This window comes from Dipodomys merriami, unplaced genomic scaffold (genome assembly GCF_024711535.1).
Source record: "Dipodomys merriami isolate MVZ:Mamm:240054 unplaced genomic scaffold, mDipMer1.0.p SCAF_10, whole genome shotgun sequence".
In the NCBI taxonomy this organism is placed as follows: domain Eukaryota; kingdom Metazoa; phylum Chordata; class Mammalia; order Rodentia; family Heteromyidae; genus Dipodomys; species Dipodomys merriami.
In genome coordinates this window covers 10,667,928-10,683,785 of record NW_027202271.1, presented here as the reverse complement: position 1 = coordinate 10,683,785, position 15,858 = coordinate 10,667,928, and the positions used below count along the sequence as shown (strand labels likewise).

The following is a 15,858-nucleotide window of genomic DNA, read 5'->3' as shown; positions in this document are numbered from 1 at the left end:
ATCAGCCATCTGCTGAAAAGCTCACTAACCAGCCTACAGGGGGTGGGTAGTAGTTACCTCTCAAGGAATCTGGGTCTCAATGTTTTCCCAGTGTGTTGTTTGTCTTCCTAATGCCACCCAGTCCCCTAGAGCCAGAATAATGATCTACTTAACATATGGCTACATTTCCTTTCCTTTCCCATTAACATTAGATTTAAACTTCTGGAGGGGGGCAACCTAGGCACCACTGAGTGTTGTCTTTGAAGCTGCTGAACACCTGGAATTGTTTGCTGTCTCTTGGAATTGGTCTTCAACTGTTTAATTGAATGATGTTAATTCTTTATTTTATTTTTTGTCAGTTGTGGTGCTTGAACTCAGGGCCTGGTTGCTATCCCTGAGTTTGTTTGTTCTATGCCAGTGCTGTAGCATTTTGAGCCACAATTTTTTGGTTTTCTGGTGGTTAATTGGAGATAAGATCTCAGGGACTTTCCTGCTCAGGCTAGTTTTGACCTGCAATCTTCAGATCTCAGCCTCCAGAGTAGGTAGGATTACTAATGTGAGCCACTGGTGCCTGCCTTTTCTTTCTCTTAATTGAGCATTTGAGATGGTACTTAAAGCCTACCAGATAGTTCATGTTGATAATCGATCTCTACATCACAACTCTTCATCACATCTGCAAAGATCACTGCCTTCCTTTTTTGCCATATAAGTTAGCAGTCAGTTGACAATTAGGATATGGTTATATTTGTTAAGAGAAAAGCTCAACCCCGCAGTCCCACCCCTAGTAAAGCTTACTAATTAGTCTCTGCAGCCTGAAAATAGAAATACTTTTCTCGATTAAAAAGGATTATCATGATACCCAATTGAGATAATGCATACCAGAAATTTATAAATAATAAAGCATGAGAGAAATATAAAGCATTATTCATAATTAATATAAAAACATGAAAGAAATATAAAGCAATATTCATAATTAATATTAATAATAATGTCAGTAGGATTTAGGTCTCAGTATTATTCTGAAAGCGTCTTTCCTGGGAGACAGCATTTTTGCATTTGACACCTATAAATTGAAGTGTGTAGTGATGAACTCTTCTTGGCTCTTCTTTCTGTTAAATTGGAGAGACTACTAGCTGGTAGGCACCAGTGGCTCACACCTGTAATCCTAGCTACTCAGGAAGTCGGGATCTGAGGATCATGGTTTGAAGCCAGCATTATCAGGAGCATCCATGAGACTTTTATTTCCAATTAACCAGCAAAAAGTCAAACATAGAGTGTGGCTCAAGTGGTAGAATGCCAGCCTTGAGCAGGAAAAACTAAGGGACAGTGCCTAGGCCCTGCTGAAATTATCATATATTAATTATTCAAAGGGGTTTCAGCAATGTATACTCAATTTTCCATATCTTACCAACATTGGTTAGTATCATTCTTTTATTTTTATTCTTAAAAAAATTTTTTTTATTGTGAAAATACCGTACAGAGTGGTTACAATTACATGGGCAAGGTAATAAGTACATTTCTTATGAAGCATTGTTGCTTCCTCCTTTGTTTCCCTTTCCCATCCCTTCCCATCTCCCCCCCCCCCCCCCCCCCGCCTCACCCCCACTCGGCCAAAGTTGTAAAGTTCGTTTTTCAACATATCAACTTGTACATCTCATTGTTGCCATGGGTCCACATATATCCTTGTTTAAACGGTTTGTTTTTGCCCTTCCCCTCCACAAATTATACCAACATTAAATACAATGAAAGCAGGGGTTATACTGTGGGGGAGGGACATACAAAGCAACAAAGAAATCATCTTATAAATATGTTGGAATCAATCGCAGGAAAGAAAAAAACACTTGAATACTTATTTTGGGGTTCATTTCACCTAACATCAACTTATCTGACCTTTTCTGCTTGACTCAGACATACACTAGTTATCGCAAATAAGGGAAACCACGGGACTAAATTTTATACCACATTTTCTTGATCCATTCATCTACTGAGGGGCATCTGGGTTGGTTCTATAGCTTAGCTATGGTAAATAATGTTGCAATAGACATAGTTGTGCTGGTAGCTTTAGCTTTAGTATGGTCTTGTTTGTGATTATTTGGGTAAATGCCCAAAAGTGGGATTGCTGGGTCATAGGGGAGCTCTATGTGGAGTCTTTTGAGGAACCTCCATACTACTTTCCAAAGTGGTTGAACAAGTTTACATTCCCACCAACAATGCAATAGGGTTCCCTTCTGTCCATATCCCCTCCAGCATCTGTTGTTATTAGAGTTCTTGATTAAAGCCATTCTAACTGGGGTGAGGTGGTATCTCAATGTTGTTTTAATTTGCTTTTTTTTTTATGGCTAGGGAGGTTGAGCATTTCTTCATGTGTCTATTGGCCATCCTTTTTTCCCCTTCAGAGAAGTTTCTCTTTAAGTCATTAGCCCACTTATTCACTGGGCAGTTGTTTCTTTGAGGATTTGTTATTCTTTTGGGTATTTCTTTTTTTTTGCGGGGGGTGGGGGTGGGGGTGGGGGTGGGGTGGGGTGGCTTGTCAGTCTTAGGGCTTGAACTCTGGGACTGGGTGTTATCCCTCAGCTCTTCAGCGTAAGACTAGAGCTCTATCACTTGAGCCACAGCACCATTTCTGGTTTTCTGGTGGTTAATTGGAAATAAGAGTCTCACAGACTTTCCTTCCTGGGTTGGCTTTGAACTGTGATACTGAGATCTCAGCCTCCTGAGTAACTAGGATTATAGGCATGAGCCACTGGTGCCTGGCTAGTATGTCTTTTTAATTTCAGTGATCCTAGTGGTTATGAAGTAGCATTTCACAATAGTTTTTCTATCCACACATTTCAAAGAACCAATAAACCTGAACCAGGAAGGTCATCCAATGTAGATAGTGAAGTTTTGCTCTGTGGCTGCCTGGTTTGGGCTGGTTTCTCTGAGCAACTCAGAATAATAGAAAACCAAAAGCAATCTCTGGCTGGGCACCAATGGCTCATATCTGTAATCCTAGCTACTCAGGAAGCTGATATCTGAGGATCTTGGTTTGAAGCCAGCCCAGAGAAGGGAAGTCTGTGAGACTCTATCTCCAAATAATAATAGAAAAAGCTGGAAGTGGCGCTGTGGCTCAAGTGGTAGAGCATTAGCTCTTGAGCAAAAGGAACTTGGAAACAGTGCCCAGGCCCGGAGTTCAAGCCCTAGGAGTGGAAAAAAAAAAAGCACAATCCTAGAAGCTAGTGGGCTGTTTGGGAGGTTTGCCATTATGTTTTGCCATTATGTACAGAAGAATCTATCATGTGTATTCTTTAGGCCATGTAAATTGTGAACATTCTAGAATGATTCAGATTCTAACTAGTTATAGGCATATCCAGGAAATCTCATGTTTCTTCTAGATAAAAGGAGTCCCTATGTATTACCTGGGATGATCTTCTCCTTCTCCTCCTTCTCCTCCTTCTCCTTTTCCTTCTCCTTCTTCTTCCACTTTAGCTACAATGCTACTTCTGGTTTTCTGGTGGTGAATTGGAGATGAGTCTCATGGACTTTCTGGCCCAAGCTGACTTTGAACAGTGATCCTCAGATTTCAGCCTCCTGAGTAGCTAGGATTACAGGTGTGAGTCACCAGTGCCCAGCTCAATTTCTTTATTTTTATGTTTATTTTCGCCAATCTGGGGGCTTGAACTCAAGGCTTGGGCACTGTTCCTGAGCTTCTTTTGCTCAAAGCTAGCACTCTACCACTTGAGCTACAGTGTCACTTCCCCATATCTAAATCTTCTGAGTAGCTAGGATTATAAGTATGAGCCATCAGCACCTGGCTCAACCAATTATCTAAAATTCTTCAAATATAGCCTGTAAGATACTACTATTAAAAACAGCTATGATTTAATATTGAGGACTAAACTGTTTTGACACCATCCCTCATGCAAAAAACTGAAGATGTGCGAAGCTGGATCAATCTGTAGAAGGCTCAGATTCAACACAGAACACATGTTCCTTGGTTTTCATCCCATCCTCTACCCCACTGCTGCCTCCTCATTGCAATAAGAAATCATGAAAAGCCGGGCATCGGTGACTCACTCCTGTAACCTGACCTACTCAGGAGGCTGTGACATGAGGATCAAGGTTTGAAACCAGCCAGGGCAGGAAATTTCATGAGACTCTTTATTTCCAATGAGCTACCAAAAAGCCAGAAATGGTGTTGTGGCTCCAAGTGGTAGAGCACTAGCCTTGAGCACAAAAATCTCAGGGACAGCACCCAGGCTCTGAATTCAAGCCACAGGACTGCCACCCATACATATACAACACAAAAGAAGATGCTAGTAAAACCCAGAATTTCTGGAAGTGGCGCTGTAGCTCAAGTGGTAGAGCGCTCGCCTTGAGCTGAAGAGCTGAGGGACAGCGCCCAGGCCCAGAGTTTAAGCCCCACGGCCGACAAAAAAAAAAAAAAAAAAAAAAAAAAACCCAGAATTTCTGGAACATTCTTTTCTTTCTCTTCAGCCCCATTTCTGCACACTCAACTCCATGAGGAAGAGGAAAGGATTGTGGCAAAGACAGATGTGGATTTCACTATGCCTGAAAAGTTCAACTGCAGTTTTTGTCTTTTGGTTCAGCCCAGCCTAGACTGTCAGTTCTCTGGATAGGTGTGGGGTTTGTGGATGGGTCAGCAGGCATGGTTTGGCTGAGTCTAAGGCAGAGAGGAAGAGGCTCTGAGAATTAGAGCTGTTTGCAGATGTGCTCCTGAAATGGAAATAACCAGAAGGGCTAATAAGGAAGATGGATTTCCACTGGACTTTGATCAATAATTCAACAAAGTAGAGCTATGTGGCCAAGAGAGTAAGTTTGGAATGAAGCCTTTCCCCCAATAATCGTGACAAAAAGAGAAGTTGACATCACACACTTCAATGTGAAGATGGCCCTTCGAGAGGAGTTTGTTTTCAAGACAGCCAGGAATGCATAGGTACCTCTTATTTTCTGAGAACAGTTCACACATAGTTCCGCCTCATTAGAGGCCAGAGGTTATGAGACTTTTATTTTTGTGCCATGATGCATAGCAAGAGGGCTGGTTCACATTACAATCCTGCATGCTTATGTGAATTTCTTTTCTTTCTTTTTAAAAATTTTCTCAGTCATGGGGCTTGAACTCTGGGCCTTGGCACTGTCCCTGAGCTCTTCAGCTCAAGGTGAGAAGCGCTCTATCACTTGAGCCACAGAGCCACTTGCAATTTTCTGGTGGTTAATTGGAGGTAACAGTCTCACGGATTTTCCTGCCTGGGCTGGCTTTGAATTGTGATCCTCAGATCACAGCCTCCTGAGTAGCTAAGATTACAGGTGTGAGTCACTGGTGCCTGGCATGTATATGTGATGGTTTTGTACAATGAAGTTTTATGTAATGGTTCTGTTCTTACTAAGTAGATTTTGATATTTTCTATTTTATTTTAATTTAATTTTAAATGTGCTTATTGCAATCCATTAACTTTTTTATTTGGTACCAGTATTGGGACTTGAATGCAGGGAATTATGCTTTTTCAATCAAGGTTGGTGTACTATCACCACACCACACTACACCACACTTTTGCTGGATAATTGGAGAAAAATGTCTCATGGGCTTTCCTGACTGGGCTGGCTTTCCAACTGTGATTCTCAGATCTCAGCCTCCTGAGTAGCTAGGATTATAGGCATGAGCCACTGGCACCTAGTTGACAATGAATTTTTATGTAATGTTTTCACTCTTATTAAAGGAAGCATATCCAGATACTTTCTATTTTATTCTAACTTCGTTTAAAAAATATTTATTGTAATACATTGGTTAACTTTTCCACTCAAGGCTAGCAGTCTGCTACGTGAGCCACTGCTCTACTTCTAGCTTTTTGTCCTAGCTTGCTCAGAAGCTCAATCCTCAGATCTCAGGCTGCTCAGTAGTTAGGATTATAGGAATGAGTCATCAGTGCCCAGCTTATGATTTTGAACCAGTTTATCACTCGTGTCCTGAGATTTGAAAATACCTTATTAAATGGATGTTTGGAGTTCTCTTCCCTAGTTCCTTAATAATCTTTAATAGTCAGATCATAATCTTGAATAAACAGAATATTCATGATTCAGCTTTGACAATCTCTGTCTCTCATGCTTCATCTTGAAGTGTTCAAGGACTGTGTGTTTATGGGTAGTTTTACAGGGGAAAATATTTGCTTTTTAATTTTTTTTTGCCAGTCCTGGGGCTTGAACTTAGGGCTTGGGCACTGTCCCTGAGTTGCTTTTGCTCAAGGCTAGCACTCTACCATAGCACCATAGCCATAGCACCACTTCCAGCTTTTTCTGTAGTACTGAGGAATTGAACCCAGGGCTTCATGCATGCTAGGCAAGCACTCTACCACTCAGCTATATCCTCAGCCCTATTTGCATTTTTATAAAATATTCCTCACTTCCTTCTAGAGTTTATTCCATTCCCCAAATTAAAAGAGCATACTTGCATAGCCCAAAGTGAATCTTTCGGTGTATGTTGTGTTTAACTAAACTTTAAGGTAATATTATGAGCGAGCCTAATTCTGTACTTGCTATATATTAATTTTAATTGCAGACAGATTAAACACAAAAAAAATTCTGGAAGTAGAGGTGTGACTCAAGTGGTAGAGATTGGTATCGAGCAAAAAAGCTCAGGGATAGAGCCCAGGGCCCTGAGTTCAAGCCCTAGGACTTGCATGTACATGTGCATGTGCATGCACACACATACACACACATACAAAATGATCTTTTTTTTTTTTTTGTCGGTCGTGGGGCTTGAACTCTGGGCCTGGGCACTGTCCCTCAGCTCTTCAGCTCAAGGCGAGTGCTCTACCACTTGAGCTACAGCACCACTTCCGGTTTTCTGGTGGTTTATTGGAGATAGGAGTCTCACGGTCTCTCCTGCCCGGGCTGGCTTTGAACTGCGATCCTCAGATCTCAGCCTCCTGAGTAGCTAGGATTACAGGCGTGAGCCACCAGCGCCTGGCTACAAAATGATCTTTAAGTAGTTATACAAAGGGATTTCAATTCAACAGAAATTTGTGAGTATCTTCATCTATGTCCCTTCTTCCATTATTCTCCCTCATCTGTCCCAACCCCACCCATCTCCTCACTACATGGTTCCATTTTCACATATGCACATTGAATATTATGTCTGTATTTGCCCACCCTTTCTTTCTCCATTCCTCTTCCATATTACTCTTAATAAAATGTTAGTGAATATAGTTAGCACATTTGTAAAACGAATGGATTGGATTAATATAATCTCTAAGGTCCCTTTTACTCTGCAAGTCTAGGATTCTAAGCTCTTTGTATTCAAGCAGCCACCTCATATCCAAAGCAAGTTGAGGTGAACCTATCTCTGATATTTAAGAATTTATTTTCTCAAAAGAGGGGTATTGGAGTACGTAAAGCATAGATGATACGAGCACTATTTTATCTATTATAAAGAAGCTTGGCTGTCTTCTACAAATAAATTTGTTCTAGAGATAGTCCTTTAAAAATTAATTTGGCCAGACACTGCTGGCTCATGCATGCAGTCATAGCTGTTCAGGAGGCTGAGATGTGAAGATCTGAGTTCGTAAGCCAACCAGGGTGGGAAGGTCTATGTGAATCTTACCTCCAATTAACCAGCAAAAAGCTGAGAAGTATAGTTGTGGCCCAACTGATAGAATGCTAGCCATGAGTGAAAAAGCTAAGGGACAGCACCCAGACCCTGGGTTAAAGCATCAGGGAAATAAAAAGAAACACCCTTAAACAAACTCTTGAAGTGGTAGAAGAGAAGCAGGCAGAACGGGCAGCAGGGGAAGATAATACCAGCAGTGCAGCTGTGCAGCAGACTCTCTGATCTGGCAATTGCAGGTGACTCAGACCTCAAGGCTAGGGACATCACAGCATTCAGACTATGTGCCTAGTTCTACATAGTTCTGACCTATTTATACCCCAGTAAATGGCATACTGTGTCTCATGATGTGTTTGATACAACCAAAGCACATCATGTTAAGGAATAAAATCTTTAGAGACAGCAATGCTTAAATATCTAATCACAACCATGCACTGGTGACTCATATTGAAAATCCTAGCCACTCAGGATATTAAGTTCTAAAGATCAATGTTCAAAACTAGCCTGAGCAGGAAAGTCCACGAGACTCTTATCTCCTAATGAACTACAAAAAGCTGAAAGTGACGGTGGTTCAAGTTGTAGAGCATTAGCCTTGAGCATAAAAGCTCAGGAATAGTGCCCAGGTCCTGAGTTCAATCCCTGAGACTAGCACCAAAAAAAAAAAAGGAGTGGGGAGGGGAAGGGAAAGGAAGGGAAGGGAAACAGAAGGGAAATGGAAGGGAAATGGAAGAAGGAAAAGAAGAAGAAATTACAAACTCTGAACTGAACAAAAGTGTAAACTAAAACCGACCTACATATCCCAAACCCTTATGCAGTGAGGTCAGATTGTTTGAAGTTTATCCATGAAAGAGAGAGAGACCAGTGTCATATAGGAAACATTTGCATTGTATTCAGACTGGAGGAAAACATCAGCTTTAGTATGCTGTATGATTTTCCTGAATGCATTTGTTTCACAGAAACCTTGATATTTCCCTTGCTGTGCAGACTGAGAGAGGCCAAAAGGCGATCAGTAAGAAATGACAAAAGTGGCCTTCTGTGCCATTCAGAGGGTTTGTCTCCTAGCAGGTCTCCATGGTTTACATCGTATGTATTTATTAATCATCTGAGAGAGGACAAGCAGAATGCCAGTGACAGTTGCTGGGAAGACTAAATTGGGAGATGTTGCAAGCATTGATAAATGGCCAGGATATGAACAGCAGTATGGTTTTAAAAGAGCCAAACAAATCAGAAATATGAGATGGAAAAACTGAAATTATTCTCAGAAAGAGAGAAACAAATATCTGGCAAAAATCACATCAGAAGTGATTGCTGAGGAAGAGATAAAGAAGTTGGGGTACTTGTAGCTACCCCAAGCAGCTACCCCAAGCAGGGAGAGGCAGGAGAAATGTGGACAAATTTAGGTAAATAGTGTGTGTGTGTGTGTGTGTGTGTGTGTATGTGTGTGTGTGTGTGTGTGTGTGTGTGTGTGTGTGTGTGTGTGTGTGTGTGTGTGTGTGTTGGTACTGGGACTTGAACTTAGGGCCTGAGTATTTTTTTCACTCAAGGCTGGCACTCTACCCACTGGAACCACAGCTTTACTTCTGATCTTTTGGTGGTTAATTAGAGACAAGAACTTTTCTGCTAGACTGGCTTCAAACCAGCCTCTTCAGATCTCAGCCTCCTGAGTAGCTGGGATTACAGGTATGAGTCACTGGCACCTGCTTCAGTTCAGATAAGTATTAACAAAGAGAAAAGAACACTGTGGGAGGCATTTTGAGCACCTACCTAAACAAGCAATGTTGATAGTCTTTGGAAAAACCCAGAGATAAATAAGAAAATGATGAATGGAAGGGATGGACTGATTTATGACAAAAGACTGTATCATGTGGTTAAGCAATTGCAAAAGTAAACCTGAGATCTTCTGGGTATGAGGACAGTCCTAATGATTTGGGTACAGCAATGTCAGAAGAGCAAGTGAAGTACAAAACCAAATAGAATGAATTTACATGAAGGAAAACATAAAAATGAATGTTCACAGCACTGATGGAACCTGTTTTAAGGCCACTAACTATGATGGGGAGCTATCTAATTATGAATCAACAATGCAGGTGAACACTAAAGCCGGTCTCAACGGCCACATTAGAACCCCAAAGGCCATGTGAAAGGAAGTTCTGTGCTGGTGACAATATGTAGAAAGCAAATGGATCTCTTATTTCTAATTGTGTGTTTCTTCTTTGATTGACCCATATGTAAGCAAGCTTGCTTTAAACCAGCTGCAAAAAAAGTGGTGCTTCTGTCACTTTCACAAGAAGAAAATAAAGCTCTAGCCAGTAGCTCACAACTGTAATCCTACTTCAGGACTCAGGAAACTGAGTCCTGAGGATCATGCTTTGAACCTGCTCAGGGAAAGAAAAATCCATGAGCTTCTTATCTGTAATTAACCAGAAGTGGTTCAAGTGGTAGAACATCAGCTAAGGGACAGTACCCAGGCTCTGAGTTCAAACTCCAGTATCCCTGCCCACATACATGCACACAAAGAAGAAACAGCAAAGGGAAAGACCTTTTTATTCTACTTACTTACTTACTTAATTAAATTTTGGTGCTGGTCCTGGGCCTTGAACTCAAGACTTGGGTGCTATCTCTTGCTTTTTTTGCTCAAGGCTAGTGTTCTACCACTTGAACCAAAGCTCCACTTCTGGCTCTTTTTGATGCTCAACTGGAGACAAAAGTCTCATGGATGTCCTGCCCTGGCTGGCTTCAAATTGAGATCCTTAGAGCTCAGCCTCCTGAGTACCTAGGATTATAGACATGAGCCACCAGCTTCCCAGTGTATTCTTGTTGTAACCAAATTGCATGATCATTTTTTTATATTCACATCTTCCTGAGTAATCATACCCATCTAGAAATCATAAAAATGGGAAGAAATAAAAAAGTCAAAGGCCTACAAAGTGATCATTTTAGTGGACAAGATAGTTTTATGTTTTTAATATATATTAACATATATATATATATATATATATATATATATATATATATATATATATATATATATATAAGCTGGGCACTGTTGGCTCATGCCTATAATCCTAGCTACTCAGGAGGCTGAGATCTGAGGATCATGGTTCAAAGCCAGCCTGAGCAGAAAAGTCCGTGAGACTCTTATCTCTAATAAACAACTCAGAAAAAGTTGGAAGTGGCACTGTGGCTCAAGTGGTAGAGCACTAACCTTGAGCAAAAAAAAGCTTAGGGGCAGGGAATGTGACTTAGTGGTAGAGCACTTGCCTAGCATGCAGGAAGCCCTGGGTTCAACTCCTCAATACCATATAAACAGAAAAAGCCATAAGTGGCACTGTGGCTCAAGTGGTAGAGTGCTAGCCTTAAACACAAAGAGGCTCACGGACAGTGCCCAGGCCCTGAGTTCAAGCCCAAGTCCGGCAAAAATTAAAAAAAAAAAAAAAAAAGCTCAGGCCTGAGTTCAAACCCCAGAATCAGTAAAAACTATAATAAGTATATACTTAGTTAGGATTTTTCTTTATCATTGATTAAAAAGACAAATAAATCTCTTCATAGCCTACATAAGTCTAATTATGTTATAATGGGGATGACTTATTGAAGGCATATGCTCTGCATTTAGCAGAGGATCAAGTACAGAACAAGGTAAGCACCCTGTCCAGTGGTTTCCATTGTGATGGGAAGCTCTTTGGGAGAACTAGGCCCACTTTAGCATAATTGTAAGTACTGCTTAGCATATTTCCTGGCAAAGTTGGAGAAGCAAGGCAGGATTGAAAAAGATCTTGTTGTGTTGTCATATGTTTCCTTAAATAAATCCTTGAGCATTAAGGAAAATAAGGCTATTTAGCTAGTGGCAGGATATATTTAACTGAAAAAATGAACATGTTTAATGGTTTAACCTGGGCTAACCTTGAAACCCAGCTTTGACTCTAGGTTGGCTTATCTGTAATGAAATTACAAGTCATAAATTACAGTGATCTTGTGTTTCACTGTGTCATTTGGAGATATGTAATCAGTGCCCACCATTATAATCAGTACTTCTATAGCAAGTAATGGTTGCCTACCACATAGTTGGCTCTTAATCGGTACTTGTTGAATGAATGAATGAATGAATGGATAGAATTAAGGAAATGACTAGCCCAAATGGGAGAAGTTGGTTCAATAGAGTTGGTGCCAAAAATCTCCATGCTTTTAATCTATCTATAGCAGCTCTCATTTCTACAGCAATTAATCAAGCATGACTGCACTGACCTCTTCCTACGCCACATGATTCTTCTCCTATTCTTTCTTTCAAGTCATGTGTTATTATTTCCTTTGTATGTGTGTATACTTGTGCCAATACTGAGGCTTGAAATCAAGGCATTACTCTCTGGCTTGGCTTTTGTGCTCAAGGTCAGTGCTCTATCACTTCACTTCTGCTTTTTGTTGGCTCATGGGAAATAAGAGTCTCACTGACTTTCTTGCCTGGGCTTTTTTCAAACCACCATCCTCAGATCTCAATCTCCTGAGTAGCTAGAATTACAGGTGTGAGCCACTGGTGCCCGGCATGTGTTATCATTTCAATATTCATTTGATTTTACCAGGCATTTTAAGAGCTCTCATTCGGTGCTAAGTACTGGGCTACCTGCTGGAGACCCAGGAAAAAAATTCTTTTCTAAATGATTTTACAGTCTGGTTGGGAAGACAAATTATATATCATGGCAACTATAACTATATATAAATATGTCTATAGCAAATTATTATAGTTCACTGAGATGAAGTGTCACAGTAGGAATTTGAATAAATGAGGCATAAGAACTGAGAATGAAGTATCTGAAGCTGGGGGACAGTAGACCTATGAACAAAGTATTGGGACTTTCTATCTCCTCCAAGTATTCTCTTGAGCTTTATATGAATAACCTGATTCCATGAAGTTTGTGCTCAGAGAGAGGATGATCTACCTACTATACAACATAATTACTACAATGGATATCCCTTTTTGCAAGTAAGTTTGGCCTAAATAATTGTCAGTAAAGACAAAGTTTGCTTAACAATAATCTGTGCATCTGGTGGTTTAGGCCTGTACTCTTTGCTACTCAAGAGGCTAAGACCTGAGGATTGAGGTTCAAGGCCAACCCAAAAAGGGAATTTCATGAGATTTTTTTTTTCTTTCTGGTTATGGGCTTGAACTCTGGGCACAGATGCTGTCCCTCAGCTCTTCAGCTCAAAGTGAACATTCTACCACCTGAGCCACAGCGCCACTTCCAGTTTTCTGGTGGTTAATTGGAGATAAGAGTCTCATGGACTTTCCTGCCTTGGCTGGCTTTGAACCATGATCCTCAGATCTCAGCCTCCTGAGTAGATAAGATTACAAGTGTGAGCCACCAATGCCTGGCTCATGAGACTCTTACCTTCAATAAATTACTCAAAAAAAAAAAAAAAAAAAAAAAAAAAAAAAAAAAAGCTAGAAGTAGAGCTGTGACTCAAATAATAGAGTGCTAACCTTGAGCAAAAGAAGCTCAGGGACAGCCCCTGACTTCAGGACCAGCAAAAAAAAAAATCACTTGTGACTTCTCTTTGCAGTGTTAACTTATCTGTGCTAGTCAGTTTTAATTGTGCCCTGAAAAAGTTACTTAAAAATAAAATAAGGAATTCTTTTCGTTGTTGTTGGTGGTTGAACTCAGGGTCTGGCCTGAATGCTGTCCCTGAGCTGTTTGTGCTCAAGGCTAGCACTCCGTCACTTGAGCCACAATGCCACTTCCAGTTTTTGAGTAGTTAATTGGAGAGAAGAGTCTCATGGGGATTTTTCTGCTCCAACTGGCTTTGAACCACGATCCTCAGATCTCAGCCTTCTGATTAGCTAGGATTACAGGTGTGAGCCACTGGTGCCACACAAAACCAGGAATTCTAAATTTCAGGTGTCAAATAATAATAATAATAATAATAATAATAATAATAATAATAATATAAAACTTTATTTTCCTCAGGATTGTAGTATATGAACTTGTTGGCTGGTACTTGGGGCTTGATCTCAGGTCCTGGGCACTAACCTTTAGCTTTTCCTACTCTGCTGCTCTATCACTTGAGCTCTACTTCCAGCTTTTTGTTGGTTAATTGGAGATAAGAATTTCATGGAGTTTCCTGCTCAGACTGGCTTCAAACCTTAATCCTCAGATTTTTCAGCCTCTTGAGTAGCTAGGATTACAGGCATGAGCCACCACTCTTAATCAGTTACTTTTTTGATCAGCTTGTTTGATTATCAATATGTAGTAAAAGGTGCACTGGATTGAAAAAAACAACACAGCTTATACTCTATGATGTCTAAAAAAAAATCTACTTAGCTACATATTAGGTTAGCTTTATTCAGTTCACACACCACTGAGGATTTTAATGTAATTTATGTTTCTGTTGCCTGGATGTAAATAAATAAAAAGTAGGAAGTTCTTTGCATCCCGCTCTCTCAGGGGAAGGCGATATAGAGATAACCTGTGCTTTGATCATTTTATTTTACAATCAGTATCTTAGATGGCAGATTTAAGACAGGTTCTGTAGATTGCTGTTTGGCTTTTATTACGAAGGCCTGATGTGAACAGGATATATACCACAATATAATATTACTATCCGTCTTGTGACTTCAACCACATTTCAGGGTACCATAGTAAATCACCTGTAGGAAGATAGTAGATAATGTGATCTGTAAATCCCCCTTCCTTGATCTCTGTAGGAGCCTAAATAGAAATGTATTATCATGCTGAAGTACAGTTAGACTATCATCAGCTCCATTACCCATCTCAATTTCAAAAGTAAAGGGAGTAATATAGGAAAATAAAAACCATGTATACTTTTTCTCTTTGAAACCTGTCAATCATATTACATTTCAGCTGATGGATTGCAAGCATACTGCCCATCAAGCTCTCCAATGGAGAGGTCGCAAGGACACGACACATGGAGAAAACAATATGGAGGAAAAGGTTCAGAATTCTAGGTCATGTGAACTGATCACTTAATTGCAATTTGTGTGTGTGTATGTGTGTGTGAATGTATGTGCCACTACTAGGGCTTGAACTCAGGGCCTGGTTACTGTTTGTTAGCTTTGATGCTCAAGGCTGGTGCCACACCACCACTTCTGGCTTTTGCTGGTTAATTGGAGATCAGAGTCTTGTGGACTTTCCTGCTAGGGTTGGCTGCTTTGAACTATAATCCTCAGATCTCAGCCTCCCAAGTGGCTAGGATTACAGGTATGCAGTATCAGTGCCAGTCTCCTTTTAGCACATCTTTATGAGCTACTCAACCTTTGAATGAATGTCAGTGAGCCTTCAAAATGTTGACAGAATCCTGAATATTTTAGGAAGTTCTGCATTTCATTTAGCTGAAATCATCTCCCCACCCCTCACCCTAAGCCAACCTTTGGCTGATTTTCACATCTCTGTAGAATGTAAATCATCTCTGGAACCATGTCATTTGCCCTACCACAGCAGTTGTCCCTACTCTATGAGCACCCTTAAGTGGAGATTGGGTATAACTTCAGTTATTCATTGTGGTCTCATCGTATTGAATGACCCTCTGGAGACCCTAGGAGCTATCCACATTCCCCTTGTACCATAACTCCTAGAATGGTTACAGTCCATTAGACATTGTGTACCCAGTGAAGGCTACAGTGCCACCATTACTGTCCTTGGTGTGAACTGTCTTTTTAACTTAACTTTAGATTGCCTAGCTCTGTGTGTGTTTGGGTGTATGTTTGTACACTGATTCTAGGGCCAGAACTCATGGTCTGGGCACTGTCTCTGAACGTTTGTGCTGAAAGCTAGCACTTTACTAGTGGAGTCACAGCTCCACTTCTGGCTTTTTGGTGATCAATTGGAGATAAGAGTCTTATGGACTTTTCCTGCTCAGGATGGCTTCAAACCTCAATCCTCAGACTTCGATCCTCAAACCATACAGAGAGGTTACAATTAAATAAATTTGCATGTCATCCTTGTGCAGGGCCATGCTAATCTTCTCTGTATCGTTCCAGTTTTAGTATATGTGCTGCCGAAGCGAACACTAAATGTTCATTCTTAACGAATTTGCTAATCTCTCCTATAGTGAGAGATAGATACATTTATATGACTTGACGAAAGTTTGTTTAGAGCCCTTTCAAGGTCTTTAATTAATATATATATAAAATCAATATATTTATATTAATAATTATATATATGTTTGGTAAATTTATAATTTTTTTTAAAAAAGGACTCTTGAATTGTGTAAGTTTTAGGGCCATAAAACTTGAGTATGTTCTTTCCTGCAATGCCCCAAATGCCTCTCTT

At 40.4% G+C, this 15,858-nt stretch overlaps 1 non-coding gene across 1 annotated transcript; it reads right to left on the bottom strand.

Moving 5' to 3' along the window:
- Positions 1-15,489: 15,489 nt before the first annotated feature.
- Positions 15,490-15,596, bottom strand: LOC138806601 (U6 spliceosomal RNA). The gene has a single exon (XR_011365936.1). It is a non-coding gene; the product is annotated as a U6 spliceosomal RNA (small nuclear RNA).
- Positions 15,597-15,858: the final 262 nt, after the last annotated feature.